The sequence below is a fragment of the Dipodomys merriami genome, unplaced genomic scaffold (assembly GCF_024711535.1).
Source record: "Dipodomys merriami isolate MVZ:Mamm:240054 unplaced genomic scaffold, mDipMer1.0.p SCAF_20, whole genome shotgun sequence".
Lineage (NCBI taxonomy): Eukaryota > Metazoa > Chordata > Mammalia > Rodentia > Heteromyidae > Dipodomys > Dipodomys merriami.
The window spans coordinates 4,423,105-4,446,398 of record NW_027203382.1 but is presented as its reverse complement, the minus strand read 5'-3'; the positions used below and the strand labels follow the sequence as shown (position 1 = coordinate 4,446,398).

At 33.0% G+C, this 23,294-nt stretch overlaps 1 long non-coding RNA gene across 1 annotated transcript in view; it reads right to left on the bottom strand.

Annotated features, from left to right (window-relative positions):
• Positions 1 to 4,969: 4,969 nt before the first annotated feature.
• The window catches only part of LOC138832814 (uncharacterized), a 32,192-nt gene continuing 13,867 nt past the window's right edge, over positions 4,970 to 23,294 (bottom strand). The window contains exons 2-4 of the long non-coding RNA XR_011373697.1: positions 8,586 to 8,653; positions 5,840 to 5,976; positions 4,970 to 5,148 (exon numbers count right to left, since the gene is read on the bottom strand). This is a non-coding gene — a long non-coding RNA (uncharacterized lncRNA). The remainder of the gene's footprint in view (positions 5,149 to 5,839; positions 5,977 to 8,585; positions 8,654 to 23,294) is intronic.

Genomic DNA, 23,294 nt, shown 5'->3' with positions numbered 1-23,294 from the left:
AATGATACATGTTTTTTCCTCATATATGGAAGCTAGCTTTAAAATATAAATATAATTATTTTAAAGAACAAAGTTAGATTTGGTATATATTGTAATAGAAAATGTATTCATGTGTAGGTATATATAATGTACATATCATAGATATGATGGGAATTATTTCATATTATATACTTCTATTTTTTCTTATATGTTCATTGGCCAGTCTAAGAAAACATTCCTATTAATAGAAATCTATTCATGTTTTAAGAGAATTAAATTTTTGTATAATAGTTAAGAGCAAGTTTTCAATAAGAAAGAAAAAGTTGCACAGAATTTTAACATTCTCAAAGAAAAAGAGAAAACACTGAAAATGAAAATATTATTATAGGGTAAAGGGAAAATAATCATTCAGATAATAATGCCTTTAGGATTAACAGTAAAAATTCTGTTCAGGCATACAATGAGAAAATAATCAATTTACTACTTTAGTTCTTTAATGTACTAGATTATAACAAACTAAGTCTGAGTCTGGCATAAATTATTAATCAGTGGAGTCAAAAGCAATTTCTGTAGATGGTTTGGGAATAAAATCTTAGGAAACAAGTTTCAATAACAAGAGGGCAGAAGAATTAATGATACTATACATAAAACTTCAAAGGAATATATTATTACTAGGATAATATCTAGTGGTGATGATGATCCTTGGAGAATTAGGATTAGCAAAGAATGTTTTTCCATGAAGAGGACCTGGGAGATCGATTTTTGACTCAGTGGAGATCATTGTAGAACAATCCCTCTGATAGGGACAAGGTGATGGAAGCTTCTGGATAATACAAAGTTATGATCCCTTAACAAGAACATGACTGGTTTGTCTCAGGTCTTAGAGCTGATAACCCAGCACATAGGCAGAGACAGAAAGTAAATATGAAATAATGTTACCATTGTTGTGGAAATTATCTTCTGAATGTTTTACATTTATGGGTAAAATAGCAATCACGTTCTTCAGTTGAGAGTGAAGGTGGAAATTTGAGAAGGAAGAAAATCACATAACATTACCAAGATAACAACAAGGTATAACCAGTACACTCTTTCTATAGAAATTTCAGTAATACCTTGAGTTCAGTGATTTTAAGTTTCAAATGAGAACATTCAGTCTATTTCTTATTTTTTTTTTCTGATGTTCTTAAGCATTAATAGTCAGATTCAAGTCTAGTATGGAGTTTAACCAGAAAGTTCAATAAGAATGGATAAAAACCACAGAGATGAGGATTTAACAAAGAAAGTTACTGATGTGATCAGCTTTGGAAGTTCTATGAGAAAAAGTGCAAATTAAGAGATAATCAGAATGATAAATATGGAATAAAAGGTGATCAAAACCAAATATGCAGTAGAAAATTTTAAATGTTTGCATAATATGAGATTATCCTCTAATCGTTTTCTATGGAGAAAAAAAAATGTCCCTACAAAAGATCTCTGAGGTTGCAAATTATTTGAACAAGCCATTTAAAGTTTTAGTGTTTGTACTATTTTAAAATTGTGTTTACAAGTCTTTACAAAAATGTCCAGAAAATATTTTGAAAAAAATTATGTTCATAACGAGTTTGAAGTATACAGCATAGTAATATTTTTGAAAAGAAAATTCTGTAATTCTATGTGGATTTAAGATGGTAAAATGTTAGGAATACTGTTTAAAAAATATGTATTTAAATACTTTAGAATTACTTTTAAAATGGCATTACTTGAATAAAATAATGGGTATGTCAGGGAATGCAAAGTACCAACCTTCCCTTTAATAAATGTATAATTTTTGTATCTAATTAACAATCAGGTTAATTATATTAATCCAATGATCAGTTTTAAAATCCTATTCATTGTTAATATTTTTGTTTTGGGTCCGGGTGTAGGCCTGAACTCTGAGCCTGGGCGCTGCCCCTCAGCTCTTCAGCTCAAGGCTAACGCTCTACCACTTGAGCCACAGCAACACTTCCGGCTTTTTTTTTCCTTATGGGTGTTGAGGAATCGAACTCAGGGCCTCAAGCATGCAAGGTAAGTGCTTTACCACTGAACCACCTTCCCAGCCCTCAATGTTAATATTTTTGTTACTAAACCATTTGCAATAAATAACTTGCAAAGTATTTAGGGTAATTTTAAAGAGTTTGTTTCTTGATATCATGAATCACAAACTATACTTCTAAGAATAAATGTTAGACAATAGTTAATAATAGTATTTGAAAACCAATAGGATTTGAAATGTTCAGGATTGTAGTGACTCTGAGAGAAAGGTTGAGTCCCACTACTGTCTGCGCGGCAGGAAGTTTCCCCCGCCCCAATACCCCTCAGCTCTGTGTTGTATTTGTTGAAGTTGGGCAATTTCTATAATAAGATACTTTACCATTTGCTAGCATTTTAAGTTTTTATGTGGATGCTTACTCTAAAAGCTTTATCATTCTATACAAAAAGAAAAGAACCATTTCAAATGAGTCAAAGAAACTATTCCCTGTTCTGAAACATTGTGGTCAAGTATTCAAATGTTACCATTCAAGGATGACCACTTAACTTTTAAAATATAGTTAGTATCATAAAAGCACTGAATTTTACTGTACATTTAATTTAAGTGTCCAAATGTAACCAGTAATGGCCATATTCCACATCACAGGTCTAGCAGGATTTTCTGAGACCAAGTAACATTTGAAGATAGTGGAATATTTGATTTATTAATACTTTCCATAGCATCTATAAAATAAAGCTGGGTGCCATGGTTCATGCTTGTAATCCTAGATACTCAGAAGGCTGAGAGATAGAATCATGATTCAAAGACAGCCTGGGTGAAAAAGTCTGTGGGACTCTTATCTCTGACTAATCACCCAAAAGTTCAAAATAGCACTGTAGCTCAAGTGGCAGAGTGTTATCTTGGGCAGAAAAGCTCAGAGATCTTAGGTCCTGAGCTCATTGCTCAATACTGGTACAAAATACGAGTATAATAAATAAACAACTATTTAATAGTTACTAACCACTCTTGAGATGGTTTTGTTATGAATCATTTGGACTAAACTGTGTACAGTACTCAGAATTCTTTCTGTAGAATACATACATAATTTGGGGGTACTGTATAGTCCTAGTCAAACTGTAGTGCCACAAAAACCAACCAGACCAACAGATAACTATTAGTTGATCCTAGTTAGAAAGAAATAAGAGAGACATTCTCTATTAGAGATTGTAGAGTGGAAAGTAAGCAGTCATTTGGCAAAACATAACACCTTCTCTTAGTTATTCAATGAAATCTAGATGCAAATGGTAAATATTTTGCATATAGGTATATATGTATATATGTGGATATAGGTATATATAGGTATATATAGGTATATATGTATATATGTGTATATATATATTTATCTGTGCATGTACATATTCATGCATATACACATATATATACATATGTTATATATATTTGTGTGTATGTATGTATGTAAATATGCTTTTTTTGTAACAATAGCAGGTCCTGATTAATATCAAGACTCATACTATCATTCAGATTTTTTTTTTCATGGTTGGCACTCTACAATATGGTCCATCCATCCAGTCCAGCATTTTGATGGTTCATTGGAAATGGAATCTCCTAGATTTATTTGCCAAAGCAAGCTCAAACCACAAAGCTCCTGTATACTTAAGAATGCATGTGTGAGCCACCAATTGACTTTAAGTTAAGCAGAAGGGCCATCAGGAATGTAGATCAAAAGCACATTTAAAAAGTACCTGTCTGACTTTAGAGACTCCCAAATAGTAACCAGGCTTACAAATATTCTCCATTTTCATTAATGCTTCCACCTGGTACATCTTCTCATGCTCAGGGTTTCTAGCCAGCTCTTGATCTTTGTTTGTGACAGAGGTTTCTTGTGCTCTGGAGCTACCCCCAGTTCCATGGACATTAGGCTTCTGATTCACATGTTCCTCATGACATTGTAAGCCAAGTCCTTGCAACAAATCATTTTGATAGATTACCTACTGGTTCAATTTCTCCTTTAGTTTTTAGATCAAGTTGATGGGGATTCCCATCAGCTCCTTTCCTCAAGCTCTTGAGTACTGAAAATACAGCTGTCCTTACCACCTCTGAACAACATTTAACCCCTGCTTTTCTCAAAGCAGAAGAAAAGGGAAACAGAATTCCAGGAATACAAGCAAGGAAGAATATCTACAAGTCATTATATCAGTGTGTGTGTGTGTGTGTGTGTGTGTGTGTGTGTGTGTGTGTGTGTGTGTGTGTGTGTGTGTGTGTGTGTGTGTGTGTGACTGCTAGGTTTTAAAAGAAAGGCTGTGCACTTTCCAAGCAAGAGCTCTAAAGTTTGAGCCCCATCATCAGGCCTTTTATTCTACATACTTTTTATTTAAGATCTTAGTTTATTCCTGGACCAGCCTAGACCAGATCTTCTATTTATACTACCTATGTAGCTGGGCTGATACTCAGCTTATTATTGGCTGACATTGGGTCTCACCGGCTTTTTCCTCATCTGGCCTTGAGCCATAATCCTCCCAATCTCTACCTCCTGAGTAGCTAGTATTATAGATGTGACCAACTATGTTCAGCTATATCATATTTTATGTGTCTTTTTCTTTTTTTCTTTACTTTTCTTTTTTTTCAGTTATGAGACTTGAACTCTGGGCCTGGGCACTGTTTAAGGTAAGCAATCTACCACTTTGAGCCACAGTGCCACTTCTGATTTTTGAGTGATGAATTAGGAATAAGAGTTCCATGGGGACTTTTCTGCCAGGGTTGGCTTCAAAGCATGATCCTGAGATCTCAGCCTCCTGAGTAGCTAGGTGTGAGATAGTAGTGCCTGACAGGTTTTATGTATCTTTCTCTTGTTTCATAAATTCAATGAGTAAATTTGCACGTGGACTTTGAGAACCAAGACTAGTTGTTTAGAACTTGTAAATACTATAATTGTAAAAATTGAGCACTTCCATAGATGATGCTTTTTATTTGCCATTATATCCTTACTTTAGTAGTAAAAAAATAATTTTTCTTACTGATATGAATTCATAGCAGAGGTATATTAGATATTGCCATTTTTCTCACATATGAAACAAATATCCATTTGATATACTAAAAGTACTCAGTCATCAGTTTTAATATCACAGTACAAATGAGAATCTTCAATTCTGATTTTCTTCCTAAAACACAAAGGATAATTTTAGTACAAGCATTAAAATATCATTAAAGAATGTCCCAACTAAACATGAGGAGCTGAATTAATTTTTATGTTACATGATTAGCAATATACCAAGTGACAGATAAATTTTATGTTTTTATTTTCTTTTATAAAAGTTCTGCCTTTTGTTGATGTGGTCTAAATATTTTACAAGAATTCACAGCGAAATGTTAAATAGCATTCTAAGTATCACCAAAATTTTTCTTTTTCCTTCATTTCACTTTCTTCCTTTCTATTTCTGTGTTTTTTCAACTTTTCTCATATAATAAATTAACACATTTAAATCGTTTCTCATTTTTTTAGTACATCAGATTGAAATCAGAGTCATAAATCTTTTTCCGTCCTTCTAAAAACTACAAAGAAAAAAATCAATGAAATGCTTTTATTTGATAGTAGAAAAGTAGTTGAAATAGTGGGTCCCTTTTTATTCAGATAGGTTAACGGCCAAATTTTCTTTGAATCAATATATGAAATAAAATATCCTCTTAATGTGACTTTGTTTTCAAATTTCTATTTTTGTGTAACAAAAGAAGTAGTGGGGAAATAGCTTTGTACTCAGTTGTCCTGGAGAATGTTTACTATTTTCATATAATTTATTTTTCCAATGGATAATGTATAATTTTTAGAAAGCAGTCTCCAAACACATTGTTTACCTGAAACTCCTTTGCACCCCGCACCCCAGAAGCCATTGTGATATCAGTAATTGTCATTCTGACATGGTCCACACAGGAGGTACCCTCCCAGCTCCATAAACATGATTCTTAGAAAACATAAAGCTGAAGTCCTGGACCTATAAGAAGACATAATGTGTTAGGAACTCTTTCACAGTCTGTTCTTATGTTAGTATTTCACCATACAAATGTCAAAGTGTTCTCAAGGCATGTATCAAAGTGTTCTCTTTTATAAGAGACAAGTTACCTCCACTTTCATTTACAGGGCGGCTGCCCAAAATATTGTTAGTGAACACAACTCCTTATTGAATTCAGAGAACAAGAGACTAACCTTACTAACTTACTTGTATATATTATTGACTGATTTGGGGAGTCTGTGCACACTCTGCATGGTATTTTTATAAGACATTTTCTATATCTGTATCCTGAGCACTTTACCAGTTACTTTCCATAATAGGTGGCACCTTTATACTTCTTAGAATGTTAAATTGTTAAAGAAAAGGAGAATGGATTATCTATGACTTTAAACTTAAATATTAGTGCCTCCTAGAAATTTTTAAATTCTATTTATGATGAACTAACAAATACTAGTACATCATAAACAGAATTTTATCCTCTTGTTATAAACTTCTATAAGGAGATAAAATAGAGCTTACAATACGTTGTCATTATCTAGATAACACATAATACCAGGAAAGATTCATCCTCCCTTTTTGTTCACTTAAGATAAATTTCAAAACCATTACTCAAGTGAATAGAAACATCTCAAAGAATATCAGGAATAAAAGTTTGTATATTGACCAGCTTTTAAACTTCTCAAATATAAAACAGGTCTTTACAAATCCTAGACCCCCTCTCCCCCCTCCCTAAAAAAAGTGTGGAGAGACTAAACACTTCTTAAGTAACTCAAGAATGTAAAAGGTGTTGAACCAACTATAAGACTTTCAGGTGGATCTCCAAAAAGGGCATGGTCTAAGCATAAGTCTCAACTGGTGATAAAGCTTATAACCTTGAAATAAGAGCAAATCCTGTACAGAATCAACCAAGATAACATAACACCAAGGCCTATGACAGCCTTATAATAAACTACTAGTAATTGCACTGTGCATTAGAATAGGTATTAGCATTCTTAAGAAATTATATGGTAAGACAGAATTTCAATATTTGGCTCTCTGTAATGAGTAAAATGTGGTATAAAATTACTAGACATAAAAATATAATAAGTAAGAAATAAGAGGGAAAATAGACCAAAACAGTATCCATATTTGGAGTAGGTAAAAATTTGTCAAATAACTTTTAGTTATTGTACAAATTACTGTAGACAAGCAGTTTTGACTGCATTTATCAGTAGCAAAGATTTCTATGCTATCAGTAGCAAAGATTTCCATCCATGACCATTTAGTTATTCCTTGGGGTGTGCAATATAGGTCATCTTGGTGGCATTTATCACAGAGGATAGATGCTCAATTCATGTCAGTCACAAAGACAGAAAGGGGTTGCATGTTTGAGTAGCCTTTTCAAAGGAACTTCCCAATGACCATTTTTCTTCTACTGGACTATTCCTAATAAAGGTTTTACTTCCTTCCAATAATGCCATGAGCTCAGGACTAAATAAATAAATGAATGAGACATTCAAGGCTATGTAAGCTCTATGCTGTGGTAAAAATGATCCTAAACATAGCTATGAATGATCTGTGGCAGGTGGACAATATTGAAGGGGGGCAAAAACTCTATTATACACGAACATATCTCAAAATGTAAGAGCCATCATTTGAAATACTGAAGCTAAGAGCTCAATGAATATTCCAATTTCAGGTCATAGCATAGAAGAAGAGAGATTAGTCATTTTCTAAGACAGAATAATGGAAATGTTTAAATCAAAGCATCTAAAGGAAGAATTCTTCGCAAATAGAACACATATTTGAGGAAAGATAAATGAAAAAAATCAAAATGTGCAATACACATGTCAAAAAAGCAAAATATGTAAAGAAAATATCGTGAGCACACATATTCATGTTAAAAAAGTATATTTCTGCTTTACTCAAAGGAATACAATAAACGTGAAAAACACATATATTAAGTAAACTCCCTGGAAATTTCATTGGGCAAGTAGAAGAGCTAATGATAAGCATAATCTTATGTATGAATCTCATGAGAATTGTCTTCAACAAAAGAAACTAGCATCAAAAAATTTCATGACTTATGATCTCATTTATATCATGGTTAAAAATCAATGTGAACTGCTCTTGGTTTCTCGTGTAACAGCTCTGAGGCTTTTGACTGGGATAAGGCATTAGAGAAACATCTGAAAACACAGATTTTCTGTGTGGGCTTCAGCGTGTGATTTGCAATGAGAACATCATCCTTCCATGTTGAAAATACAGGCAATTAAAAATAAACTACTGGGCTGGGAAGGTGGCTCAGTGGTAGAGTGCTTGCCTTGCATGCATGAGGCCCTGGATTCAATTCCTCAGCACTACATAAGCAAAAAGAAAAAATAAGCCGGAAGTGGAAGTGGCGCTGTGGCTCAAGTGGTAGAGTGCTAGTCTTGAGCTGAAGAGCTGAGGGACAGCGCCCAGGCCCAGAGTTCAGGCCCCAAGACCGGACCCAAAAAATGAATAAAAAAATAAAATAAAAATAAACTACTCTATGGGTATGTAATTAAATTCAATATCATTTAGCATGATACATCTTCCAGGGAGAGGTTGTGAAGGATCTGAGTCCTTACCCAGAAAAGGAGTAAACACACTGCAGATCCAGCTGTCATAGGAGACTGACCAAACAACAAGGGAGGACCTGTTGGTGTATAAGAAAAGATGGGAAGAGATATAAGAGGCAGAACCAACTATTTAGGATTTGGGGGGGGGTGGTAAAGGATTCTCTAAGGATTTAAGTGCTAAGGTTAAGTGACTCTCTGTAAGAGGTCATCGTGGTCACTTTGGGCTATTGTCAAAGAAAACCAGAGGCTGTGAAGCTTATACAATAAGAGCTTACCTGTCACAGAAAGTCCACAGTTAGGTGCAATCTAGTGATGGTTCTCTTCCTACTTATGTTCTCTCCTTTCCTGTGGGCAGTAATCCAATCAAGAGCTCCATCCCATTACCAAATCTAACTTAATATCCTCACAAAAGTCTCAGCTTCTGATGTGATTTTGAAAGGAAAGCCTAGAACTGGGATTTGTTCAGGTTTTTTATCACTCATTCCATGTTCTAGATTTTTCAATTTTTTAAAATCGTTTAGATCCTTTAATTAAAAAAAAATTAAATCCTTTAATTTTTTTAAATCCTGTTTAGATACAGTCTGGAGCTAATTTTTTTGATTCAGGCCTGGTTTTTTTTTTATCTTTTTTTATTGTGAAAATACTGTACAGAAGGTTTACAATTACATGGGCAAGATAATGAGTACATTTCTTATCAAGTATTGTAGCCTCCTCCTTTGTTTCCCCTTCCCATCCCTTCCCATCCACCCCTTGCCCCCTGCCAATCCTCCCCGATCCCCCTCCAACCCCCCCTCACGAAAGTTGTAAAGTTCGTTTTCGACATAACGACTTGTACATCTCATTGTTGCAATGAGTCCACCTGTATCCCTATGTAAACGATTTGTTTTTCCCCTTCCCCTCCACAAATTATACCGTCATCAAATACAGTGAAAGTAGGGTTTATACTATGGGGGAGGGACATACAAAGCAACAAAGAAATAATCTTATAAATGTGTTAGAAACAATCGCATGAAAGAAAAAAAAATTTGAATACATATCTTAGGGTTCATTTCCCTAACATCACCTTATCTGACCTTTTCTGCTTGACTCAGACAAATATTGATATTGCAAATAAGGGAAACCATGGGACCTATGTTTCTTTGGGTTCAGGCCTGTTTTTATACTGGTTCTCATATATAAATATATGTTTCATATAGCTGTTGTCATAGATAAGTACTGCTATGTTTAGTTTATTTGCTCAGTAAATTTTTACTGTGGTTTGCCTTAAACTGCTAACTTTCTAATCTCAGCCTCCTGAGTAGTTGGAATTATAAATGTAACCCATTGCATCTGGCTAGATTTATAATTTGTAGAGGAAGATAAAGATTTAGTTCATAGTAGAAAATCATTTTACATAGAGGAAGATGAAGCTGTACACATTATTTCATGTAGTAATGCTAAAAGGTTACAAAAGTGTTCCTTTTGGATTTGGTTTACAGATACCTATAATTTAAACACCTCTATCTATCAGATACCCATAATTTAAAAGCATATTATTGAAAATAGATTTAAGTAATATTTTTAATCATATAACTCACACTGGAAGTAAATTGCCAAGGCCCATTTCTGAACTTAGGTTTGACAAGTTTACTCTTTCTCCTTTCTAAATAATGTTATCCCTGTTTTGAATCTTACATATTCAAGTATACATATAGGTAGAAACATTGACAAGATTTTTCTGGGCAAGAAGACTTTTTTAAATGCTTCAAAAAAACACACATACACATAAAATCAGTGTTCACTAGATTAAAGAGCCTTGTCCTATAATTCATGACACAGAGGCCTATAAATCCAAGCACATTTCACAAGAATAGTGTCTATTTAATATATAGTCAAGAATTCCTTGATTTGGCTTGGTAGGTTGGGGTGTAATCTTTAGCTCACATATCTTATTTTATCTTAAAATAGATTGTAAATTCTCTTATGGTAAATATCATGACTTAACATTGCCTTTAATATGCCCTTAGCAACTATATACATAACATATTATATACAGCAGACACTAATGTTCACAGAGCAATTCTTATTTTTCCTTTGACACATGTGCAGCAATGTGTGTAAAAGAAAAAAAACTCAAACTTAAAAGGAACAGAAATGGAGAAAATTGCTTAGGAAGAAGGAATCACAAAAAGCCAAAGAGGTCACCATGGTAACACCAGATTCAAAATTATCCTAGTTTCTGATATTTCTCATTTGTTGATGGCACAGGACTCCATCTAGCGATCACATCTACATTCCTGACATTCCATGCCTGATCCATAATAAATTCTAAATTAAAGAAAATACATTTTTAAGGTTGTACATATGATGATTGACTGTACACTTTTTTTTCTTAAATGTATTTTTGACATTTAACAACACATTGTTTTCTTTCTTAATGCTAAAAAATAAGATAGGAAAAGAAGGCATATGAAAATTTTAAATAATAATCTGCACAAAAAATGTAAAATTCAGAATTGATGATAGACAGAGTTCTATTTTCCTGAAAAGTTTATTAAGGATGTTGTTTCCAAGTCAACCATTATGGTTTATGCTTTTCAATTTCAAAAGAAAGTAAAAATCAAAATGCATGTTCGTGTATTTCCAGATGTTTACAAAAGAAATCTAGCTTTTCCTTTACAAATATGTTCTCTGCTATTTGCATGAAGAAAATAAATTACCCTGTTATACTAAACTAGAAATCTGCCAGTTACCATGTGAAAAATAGTGTCCTTCCTAAGTGCAAGCAGAGTAGAAATGTGAGTCTCTCAAATTAATTTATTTTCCTGTTCACCTCCTCCTGATTAATTTATAATTACATTCATTTATGTATTTGAATAAAGTACAGTAGTGTACAACTGTTTTATAACTAGTTTGAAGAATTTCAAACATTCTAAAACAAATATTAATTTGTATGTACAAGTAACTAGGAAGCTGAATTTTATTATATTACATATCATGCAGCATCCTTCCAACACTTTTCCTCAACTCATCCACTTCCTCACTTGCTCCTTTCTGTCTTTGAATTCCAACAAATATATGCATGAAAAACATATCAACAAAACAAAACACAAACTATTCCAAAGCTCATTTATCTTTTAAAAAAACTGTCAATATTCTAGATAAATCCAGGAACTTCCACACTGTATTTCCCTCACAGTATTGTCTATAACTGAAATGGTCACTCTGTCATATAAGCATAATTATTCCTAAACCTTATTTACCCCTCATGTCTCATCACAAACACCACTGCACACAGGGACTTGGTCAAATGTTAGTCTGCATTACCAGCCAGTTAATGAGCTCTTGGCTGCAAATAGGGGCTACAAATTTCATGTCTCTAACCAGTGTTAGAGCCTTTATTTAATCGAGCTGAGATGAGGATTTGGATTTATAAATTTTAAATTTTTTTGGGTGAGTCTCATGTGCAGTTTTATGCTTTCCTTCCCAATTTATATTGAACCATTATGCTGTTCTTTCAGTATTTTTATTCCAGTACAAAGTGCTTTGTTGGCAGGAATTTTTCCCACTAGCACATAACAAAGTGATGATACATTATTAGCATCATGAAAAGTATTTTTGAGCATTTAATGACCTAAATTATAGTAACAAGGAAAGTAAAATATGAAGCTAGCTTTAAACAGATTTCCTCACTTTTACTGCATCTAGCAAAGCTTATGTTAACACTTTAAAATTATTGATGCAGAACAGGGCTTAACAATAAGATTTTTTTCTCCATGAAGATCCGTATTTTAAACATTGCAGACTATATAGTTTCTGTTCATGCTACCACTCAAATGTACATCCTAACACAAAAGTATCCATGGCAATACATTTGTAATGCAGCTCTTCTATTTACAAAATCAGATGGCTTTTGAATTTCATCTGTAGCTTATACTATGCCAACAAAATCATAAATCCGTTTTTGTCTACATTCCTGGTTCTCCAGATTTGCTACTTGAATCCTGAAGTTGATGGAATTTAAGTTTACTAGGAAATAACATGAAAATACTGACACTTGAGCAGCGCAATAGTGTTGTAGGACATCATTTATTATAGAAAGAACAATAAAGAACAATCAGCAATCAGAAAACATGACCATTTAAATTAAGATCATTTTAAAATTTATTTTTATTATATTTAAGTAGTTGTGAAAATGAGTGAATACAATTACTGTGAGGTGAATAAAAATTCTCAATATAATTTATTTTCCTTTTGATGATTAAGTGTACTTACTGGTATGTGAATGTGCAGTTGACATATGGCAGTGAAGTCACAGTCAAAATAACATAGAAAGATGGCAATGTCTAATTGTATTCATGTTCTTGGGAAGCTGAAGCAGGAAGGTGTCTTGAATTAATAATAAAAAAATTCTTTTTTTTTTTGTGGGGGAGGGCGGGTCCGGTCGTGAAGCCTTAATTCTGGGCCTGGGCACTCTCCCTCAGCTCTTCACTCAAGGCCACCACTCTACCACTTGAGCCACAGTGCCACTTCTGGCTTTTTTTCTTTTCTGTTTATGTGGTGCTGAGGAATCAAACCCAGAGCCTCATGCATGCAAGGCAAGTGCTCTACCACTGAGCCACCTTCCCAGCCCTCAAAAATTTCTTTTTTATGTACAAGAATGTATGCAAAAAGATACACATTCTGTATAATAAAATAGTGTTTCTTAATTGCATGAAGTTCACTTTATTTTGTTTTATTTTGTTTTTTGTCAGTAATGGGGCTTGAACTCTGAGTCTGGGCACTGTCCCTGAGCTGTTCAGCTTAAGGCTAGTGCTCAACCACTTGAGCCACAGCACCACTTCTGATTTTCTGGTGTTTAATTGGAGATAAGTGTCTCACGGATGTTCTTGCCCCAGCTTGCTTTGAACCCAATCCTCAGATCTCAGCCTCCTGATCTCAGCAGCCACCTGCACTTGGCTGCACTTGACATTTTTGAGTGTCAATGAAACTATTTTGAATTTGTTTTGAAAAGAAAAACAATTGAAAGCAATAGAAGACAAAAGTCAATTTTGGATAGAAAAATTAATAAATTTTCATGACCCTTATCTTTTCCACTCCATAAATTTTCTTTCATTTACTATTTCTTTTCTTTAAAAATTGGCTCATATTCCCATATACAGCCTGTATTTGCCTCCTGTCTTTAAAAGTCTTTAGAGAAATTACCCAACATATAATTAATCTTGGAGATAAAATTAAAGGAATAAAAAAACAATCCTGATATGCTTATGTAATCAAGCAAAATGGACAGTTAATTCAAAATGGATAAAGTTATAACTTGAATTTTACCCATTGAGTTAAAGCTAGCAGAACCACAAAACTGGGAAAAATACTCATATAAAACCACATATTTGAATGCTTTAACATCACATTTATATGTATGGGATATATTTGTGGGAAATTGAAAGAAAAACAGAGTCCAACACAGACGATGTCCAATGCCTCAAAACTGTCCATTCCTGGAAAGACTATTTTTAGTGACATATGACAAAATACTTCAGGATTTGGCTGAAATGATCATCTTAGCTTGTTTATATAATAGAAATTGTCAATTCATTTACAACCTTATAAATACAGACAAATTGTGGCCAATTAAGGATATGGCATAATTTGCTACTTCTATAAAGATAAATTTTAAGCTTAACTAAACAATTTTTAATGGAAGCAATTGTATATCTCTTAACTAACCAAACACTAAAAACCAGATGCCATCTTGGAAGAATTAGTGCAGTAGAATATGTTTATAAAACATTTAACATCGTGTACGATTTCTTATAAAATGGTATGCATTGATAAGAGTATTACAAGTTTTATTAAATATTGGGCACAAAACAATTTTAATTATAATGCTCTATGGTTTGTAAAATTAATAATTCAATCTCTTAATTTATCTACAATTTCTAGTTTCTCTATAATAAGCATACAATGTTTTATAAGATCAAAATTTAAAGTTATTTTTAATAATTATAATTTCTAATAAATGAAATGAAATAACTGATAATTTTTATGTTTTCCAGCAGTAATAACAGGAAATGGAAGGATCAACGATGAAGTTAAAATTTCAAAGCTATATGGGTGTTGGTGCTGTCATTATCTAAAACACTGGCTGCAAATTAGGATATTTTAGAATAACAATTTAGTTTGGTGTGTCATTATCAAGCCATATGACAGTGTTGACATAAGTAGGGATTCAGAGCTGAATTCAGAAAAGGAATTGTTGAAAAGTCTTCGAGTAATACACAGCTTGTAGAGGTTGGATGCCTAGTCTGTTATGATTTAGTAAACCCATTCTGCCATTTTCATCTAGGTTCCTTATTACTTTGAGGAAAGCATTGAAATTTGATCATCCTAACTGAAATCCTTAGAAAAATCTATAAAACAAAATTCAAGGGCTTATTTAAATTTGAAAATAATATTTGAAAATTCCTACCATTGTAAACAATATTATCAGCAAATGCAGGAGGGAAATGCTTCCTAATCCTGACAGGTTTATAGCTAAATATTCCACCCCTACAATATATAAATGAGCCTATTTACTACACCTGGAGAAAATGTGAGTTTAATATAGCCTACTTAACTAACTTACAGTGTAACTAAGATATTTCATGGCATGTATTATTAACATTTTGCAATTAAAAATTATTAAAATGTCAATATATTGAAAATAGAATTTTAAAATCTTTTGAAATTATTTTTAAAAGGGAGAAAGAATTGCTGGGTCATAGAGAAGCTCTATGTGTAGTCTTTTGAGGAACCTCCATACTACTTTCCAAAGTCGTTGAACAAGTTTACACACCCACCAGGAAGGTAGTAGGGTTCCCTTCTGTCCACATCCCTTCCAGCATCTGTTATTATTAGATTTCTTGACTATAGCCATTCTAACTGGGGTGAAATGGAATCTCAATGTTGTTTTGGTTTGCATTTCTTTTATGACTAGAAAAGTTGAGCATTTCTTCATGTGTCAATTGACATTTCTTATTTTCTCTTCTGTGAAGGTTCTCTTTAAGTCTTTAGCCCACTTAATACATGGGCAGTTGTTTCTTTCAGAATTTGTTGTTGGGGTATTTAAATTTTTGAGTTCTAAGTATTTATAATGTACTGTGTGATTTTTTAAATTTCTTTTGTATGTTCTTCCCCCATGGTATAACCCCTGTTTTCACTGTATTTGATTCAGATGCCTTGCATCTTGTATATATATTTTTCTAATTTGGGGAGGGGAAGAAAATAACAAAATCCTGAAATAAGGATACAGGTTGACACATTGTAACAATGAGATGTACAAGACACTATGTTGAAAACAAACTTTACAATGGGGGGTGGGATGAATCAGGAGTCAGGGAGGTGGGGAGGGAAGGAATGGCAAGGAAAAAACAAAGGAGGAGGCAACAATGCTGGTTAGAAAATATACTCATTACCTTACTCATGTAACTGTAACCCCTCTGTACAGTATCTTTACAATAAAAATATAAGTATACAAAAAAATTAAAAGAGGGAGAAAGGGAAAATAAAGAATATAGAAGGAGGGGGAGTTTGGAGATACATTGTAAGCATGCACAAAAATTTTACAATGAACCTTCTGATATAATATGAGCTAATAAATATGGTAAAATTAGCAGGGATTCAGTGTATCATGACTGTAATCCTAGCTATTCAGAAGGCTGAGATCTGAAGATCATGATTCAAGTCAACTGGGATGAAAAGTTAAGTCCCTGTGAAACTCTTATCTCCAATTAACTACCAGAAAGCTAGAAGTGGATCTATGACTTGAAGTGGTACAATGCTACCCTTGAGCAAATGGTAATAATACAGTGTCAAATTCCTACTTTTAATGCATTTAATCATGGCTAGCAAAAGATATTTTGTATGCATTTTGGTATCAATAAATTTATAAAAAGAAATTCTAAGGGATCGCCAAAATAGCTCAGTTGGGAGAGCATTAGACTCAAGAAATTCTACCCATTTGTCTTTTAATTTACAGACCATAGGATAAAAATTTCATCACTCATGCACTAGATTTACCTGTGGAAAACCAAGTGTGTGACAACTTTGCTTTCAACCTTACATACCACAACCACGCGTATGTCCTTAACAAGGATCTGTCAGTGATAAAGAGAAAAAGAGAAAATACACACTAGTTGATATGGATGTGGCCATGTTGGCCACTGGCCAATCAAATCAGTTCTATCATCAAAGATTCTGTTTTAATAGTTTCAACATGGAAAGACTAGAATTTAAAAATAAATACTAGCCTGTAATCCTATCTATTCAGGAGGCTGAGATCTGAGGAACATGGTTCAAACCCAACCAGGGCAGGAAAGTCGGTGAGACTCTTATCTCCAATAAAACACCAGAAAACTGGAAGTGGCTCTGTGGCTCAAACTGTAGAGTGCTTGCCTTGAGCTGAAGAGCTGAGGGACAGCACCCAAGCCCAGAGTTCAAGCCCCATGACTGACAAAAAAAATAAATAATAAATAATATATTATGAAGACTGAATCTTTGGGGTTTTTGATCACATGTTGGAAATACAACTAGGACAAAGGAGATCTACAAAAGTAATAATTGTCTTTTTGATAAAACAGTAGGGTTTGTATCTAAATAAATAGTGGATAGTAAAGAGTTGACTTTGTAATGTCCAAGAATTAAAGATCAAGGTCTCCATTCCCCTGATTCTCCATTTACATCCGTGTGTGAATACTTCATTTTTCCCATAGCCACTCTTCAAAGATGCTGAACCTCTAAACCATGAATAACCCAAGTTTTAAATGAACATTTTTATCAGTGCTTGACACAACTGATATATACATTCTACAACAGCTTCATGGGTAGATGTTAGATGATAGTAGATATTAAATATTATGTACCAAAAGATTTTGTTGTTTTATAATGTTTCATATAATGACACAATTGTTAATCCTAACATTTGTATGACCTTCTATGTATTTGGATGTCTTGTTCTGATTAATGTATTATTTTAAAGAAAAACAATATATTTAAAAGTCAAATATCTTAGTCTATAAACTTTTCTTTTTTATTCTTTTTATATATTTTTATTGTAAAGATGCTGTACAGAGGGGTTACAGTTACATGAGCAAGGTAATTAGTCCATTTCCTATCAAGCATTGTTACCCCCTCCTTTGTTTTTCCCCTACCATCCCTTTCCTCCCCACCTCCCCAACTCCTCCCTCTGCTCCTTTCCCCCGCCCCAAAGTTGTAAAGTTCGCTTTCAACTTAGTGTATTTTACATCTTATTACAATGGATCATCCTTTACCCTTATTTCAGCATTTTGTTATTTCCCTTCCCCTCCCCAAATTAGAAAAAAATGTATATAAAAGATGCAGGACACTGGAATCAAATACAGTGACAACAGGGGTTGTACCTTGGGGAAAGACCATACAAAGAAACAACAATGAAAAAAATCACATAGTATATTTTAAGTACACTAAAAAGAACAACAGAAAGATAAAATCTCTTGTGCCAAAGGCTATCTACAAATTCAATGTGTTACCTATCAATATCCCAACCTCTTTCTCCAAGGAAACAGAAGAAGCAATCCAAAAATTCATATGGAACAATAAAAGATCCCGAATATAAACTTTTCTTATTTAGTAATAAATTACCTTTGCACTTAGATATATTACTCAACGTTTTTTAGAATATCTTAACTACTACCAGGAAAAAAAGATTATGGTTTAATAATTTTATTAAGAATATTTAAGAAAATAATTGAATGCCATTTGATTCTTAGGTACTGTTCCTGTAAACAAGATATTTCACAGGTTTTCTTTTCTTTGTTTTACTCCCATGTTGTACAAGTATGCTTTATTTCTTCTTCCACGTATATGTGTATACAATACAAAAATCTTTGTAATGTAAAGAAATTATAATTTCCAAATATCCCTAATTTGAATATTACTATTAACTAAAGTATGGAATTTATTCCAATTTTCTTTTCTCTTTTTTTTTCTTTTTTTCATGTAATTAAATTTATTTCACATATCTACTTTGACTTTTCAAACTGTTACAGCTTCTCCTTGTGTGGGTGTACTTGAAAGCTTTGAAGACTATTTGTCACACATTGATGGGATGTTTTTAGGCCAAGATTTGTTTCTGAGAAAAATAAGTCAGCGCAAAACACATAAGAATATCCATTTTTATTTGGGGGGAATTAATATATACTGAATAACTCTGAGATTACAAAAATTGATAGTTAATATTTATTAACGAGATTTTAAAGTATAGTCAACTAAAAAAAATAATTAGAGGTTGGGAAATTGGCTCAGTGTTAGAGTACTTGCCTCAGACTACAAAAGCAGAAAAAAAACGGAAGTTGCCCTGTAGCTCAAGTAGTAGGGCACTAGCCTTGAGCCGAAGCGCTGAGAGACAGCGCCCAGGCACAGAGTTCAGCCCCCACGACCAGCAAAATAATTAATTAATTAATGGCATCTAATGAACTAGAAATTCCAATTCTGAAGTGAGATTAATAGAAATAATTAGAATAAGCATGACTAAAATAAGCAATGTAAATATCAATTTAAGGTATATTGCCATGTTCCAATCTCTCATCTATGAAATATTGTGGTTTCAAAGTAGTACTTCACAAAACAAGGAAAAGCAAGGAGGTCAGGTCATCTAAAAATTAGATGTCGAGTTGAGTTTCAGAGGGTGTTTTCATTATGATCTCCTATCAGTTGACAATGAATAAGAGCCAACTGATTACATGATTTGTGTTTTGCAGTAAGAGAATCCTGGGAGTCCTTGAAGAGATTTCAAGTTGAATACCCTAAGATATGATAAAACTTTACATCAATTTCATAGGAAAAGCCAACTAATCTTGTAAATACCACAAAACGGAACTATTTTCATTATGTTTGCTTTTAATTAAATTAGATGCTTGTTTTTGTCCTGCCTTCCCTATAACATTTTATCATGAACTATATTTCTGGATAAATAAATCTTAACGTTCTGAAAGTGTTAAAAAACATTTTTTTTAAAAAAAGATAATTTTAAAAGTTAAGGAAATGGGGCTGAGAATGTGGCTCAGTCATAGAGTGCTTGCCTTTCATGCATGAGGCCCTAGGTTCCATTCCTCAGCACCACATAAAAAAAGAAAAAGCCGGAAGTGGTGCTGCTTAAGTGGTAGAGCGCTAGCCTGGAGCTGAAGAGCTCAAGCACAGTGCCCAGGCTCAGAGTTCAGGCCCCATGACCGACAAAACAAAAATAAATAAATAAAATAAAGTTAAGGAAATGAGATGAACCATAAGAAGCCCATAAAACATAACTACAAAATAGCAGTCTTGATGAATGGGTAATTAGAAAATGTGATTCTAAGTTATCTGTAGTATTAGTGAAAATAATTGTGACTTTAATGTCTGTCTTTGAGGCTATAATGCATACATTTGTAATGATTTCACACTTTTTTTTTGCATTCTGGGAATTTAACACAGATCCTTGCACTCTTTCAGCTTGCTTTACTCATGACTAACACTCTAGCCCTTGACCCACAATTTTTGCTTAGCTTTTTGCTAGGTAATTGAAGTTAGAGTTTCATGCGGTTTTCTGTCCAAACTGGCTTAGAAATATGATCCTTTGAAACTCAGACTGCTGATTACTTATTAGGAGTATAAAATTAGCAGTATGGTTTTATTCTTCATTGAAATTATTAGTGCACTATTTGGGTGAGCAAAAAGTTATCTAAACTTAAATATGGGTAGTTGCTTCTTCTAAGAACATAAAATACTTACCATCCCTTTATTGTATTAGGTCTATGATTTATAAACAGTAAATCCAGCAATATGATATAGAAAGCAATGCCTGTAAAGTACTACTTTTTGTGACATAAAATGCTTGAACACAATGGTTAATACTCAAGATTCACTTTGGTCAACTTTTAAAGATAGGTATCTACACATAAATAGAAAATGTAATTAGCAAACAATATTACATCAACCAATTTGGTGTTAAGTTTTTATGTCTATCGATTATCATGGTCCTTTTTTTTTAACAGAGCATCTGAAATGCCTGCCTAATATGCTCCACAGATGAAGTACATTTGTACAAGTGCTGTCTAATTCTGCTTTTGTAAAGTGATTGATGCCAATAAGCAGTTAGAAGGATAACTCCGGGAACAGAAGCTATTTATTTACAATATAAGCATGATGCATTATGAGTCAAGAATTCCAAGAAATCAACCAGTGGTAGTAGCTTAAGAATCAACCAAATGTTCTTTTTAGTACATTAACATTTTGAAGCCCCATATTTTACAATAAACTTCCATATCTATTAATTTTCAATTTATCAAAATTACAAAAATTTAATCTACGTAGATTCTGAATTCTCTGGTGAACTCGACACATTCTAAAAAATGCTATCTAAAAAAGTGTTCTGGGAAAAGGTTTTACATCAAGTATAAACAAGGTAAGAAGGAGTTTGTGAACATTACCTCTTCAGTCACTTTGCTTTTCTAATTTTTGAAAACTATGCTTGCAGTCTTCCCAATGCCCTGATGTTGAAAGATGCTATGAACAGAAACCAAAATAAGATCATAATCCCAAACTTAAGTTTTTTGATTCAGCATCACAATTTGAATTGTATGAAGGGAGAAAGACTCAAAGGCAAGTAAATAATGAGGAAGATTAAGAGAGAGAGAGAGAGAGACCAAGTTAATTGAAATTTCCTGGCACTTGAGATTATAGTCTCTCAATTTTGAATGCATTGAAAAAAATTCTCTTTTTAAAAATTGAATATTTATACATTTGTTATTCTCATAAACTATGCTGTCTGATGTTAGCTATATCATTCTATTACCATATCACTAAGAGTTGCCTAATAAAATATGTTTCAAATATTCTCTTTTGAACTTAACATTTTATCAAATACCTGATGGATAGGTCTTAAAGAAATATATAATATGCTATTATGCGACCATTGTTATAGTTGACCATTTTCTTTGGGGTTACTATTTCTTTTTCATACAATTATAATTGACATTGCATCTTTATAAACCATGCTTATCAGCATGCTTTTCATCTTATATTTATAATATGGATTATTAGATTGTTTTTTCTAAATCTAAGTTTAAAACTGTTTTTCCCTGATGCAAGGTCTCAATCCTTTCTTTCTTTTCTTCCTTCTTTCCTTCCCCTCTCTCTTTCTTTCTCCCTCTCTTTATCTCTGAATGGAACATCAAGCAAATTATTCTACACAGAGAATGGTTATAGAATAGAGATTTAGCTCAAGAAACTTCACAAATTTCTCAATCTACAAGAAGGTAAAAATCTGTTTGACCTTCTCCATTGACTCCAACTTTGTTTGTTACAGAGCCACAGAAGATTGGAAGCAATTAATGAAGTTACTAGAATTATTCCCATAGTCATGCCAATATTATTTCTCCCACAAATGAAGCTCCAACAGTATGAAAACTTTTCATCTTTTTCTCTATTTTTCTGATGTGCATGTGTATGTGTATGTGTGCACTAACACAGGCTCATGCATATTGGTGGTGCATTTAGGAAAAGGACATATAAAGAGAATCAGAATACTATTTACTGTTCATCTCATTAAACTTACTGATAAGCAATGATTTCTAATGAAAGAATAGGTGAGAAAATGTAACTAAGTTCATGGTGATAAGGAATGAATCAAAACAAATCTCAATACAAATAAAAATTTAAGACTGAAATGGGTTCATTAATCTTCACCATAAAATCTGTAGTACATACAGATACATGTCACTGTGCCAGTACATAACCGGGTTCCTTTTTCATAATCCAGAGTCTGTTAACATCTACAGAATTGTCTTGCACAGTTTGTCTTTACAAACCTCTATTGTTCACAGAGCTTAATGCATTGTATATCAAATATCTAGAAAGAACAAACAAGAACAATAGCAGAATAAAGATAGGGAAGGTTATTGTATATATTTTAGGGTGAATGAATCAGAAGTGGTTTATTTATGGGTGATGAATATAAAAATATTCAAAAACATATTTGACATCTTCTAAAATAGCATTATTTTCTCTATAAAATTGAAGCAGAAGTCAGACAATATCAAGATAAGATATAAAATATAGGAAAGTTGCATGTAGAAAAAGAACTCAAAGAATATAAAACTGTGAGAGAAAAGTTGAAATCATAATGGAGTCAAGCTTTGACACATATCATCCATAGAAAGCCAAAGAAATGATACAAAGCTAAATAAACTATTTCCAAAATAAAGAGAAAAAGCTGAAAAACATATTTACAAACTTGACAAGAAATGTACTTATTACCTTACTTTTGTAACTGTAACCCTCTGTACATCACCTGAACAATGCTAATTTTTTTTTAAAAATTAAAATATAAAAATTAAAAAAAACAGTTAATGGGTCTCAATGCTTAAAAATTATTTTGTCACAACAAAAAATATAAAATAGGGATTTGAGGAAGATGGTGGAGGAGTAACTGGAGTATAACTCAACTCACTCTCGAAGAAACCAGTTTTAGTATTCCAGTGAAAAGGCCAATGCTAGAGAGTCACACAAAGTTTGCAGTCATAGTACAGAGAGTTTGGCCAGAGAGGAAAAAAAAATCAGGCAGTCTACTTAAGAAGACAGATTTGAGCATTCGCTGGTGACCACAGTGACAACAGAGGCAGTGGCCTCTACTGCCACCATATCAACAGACACAGCCTGGGACAAAGGCACCAGGGATGAGTGAGAGCA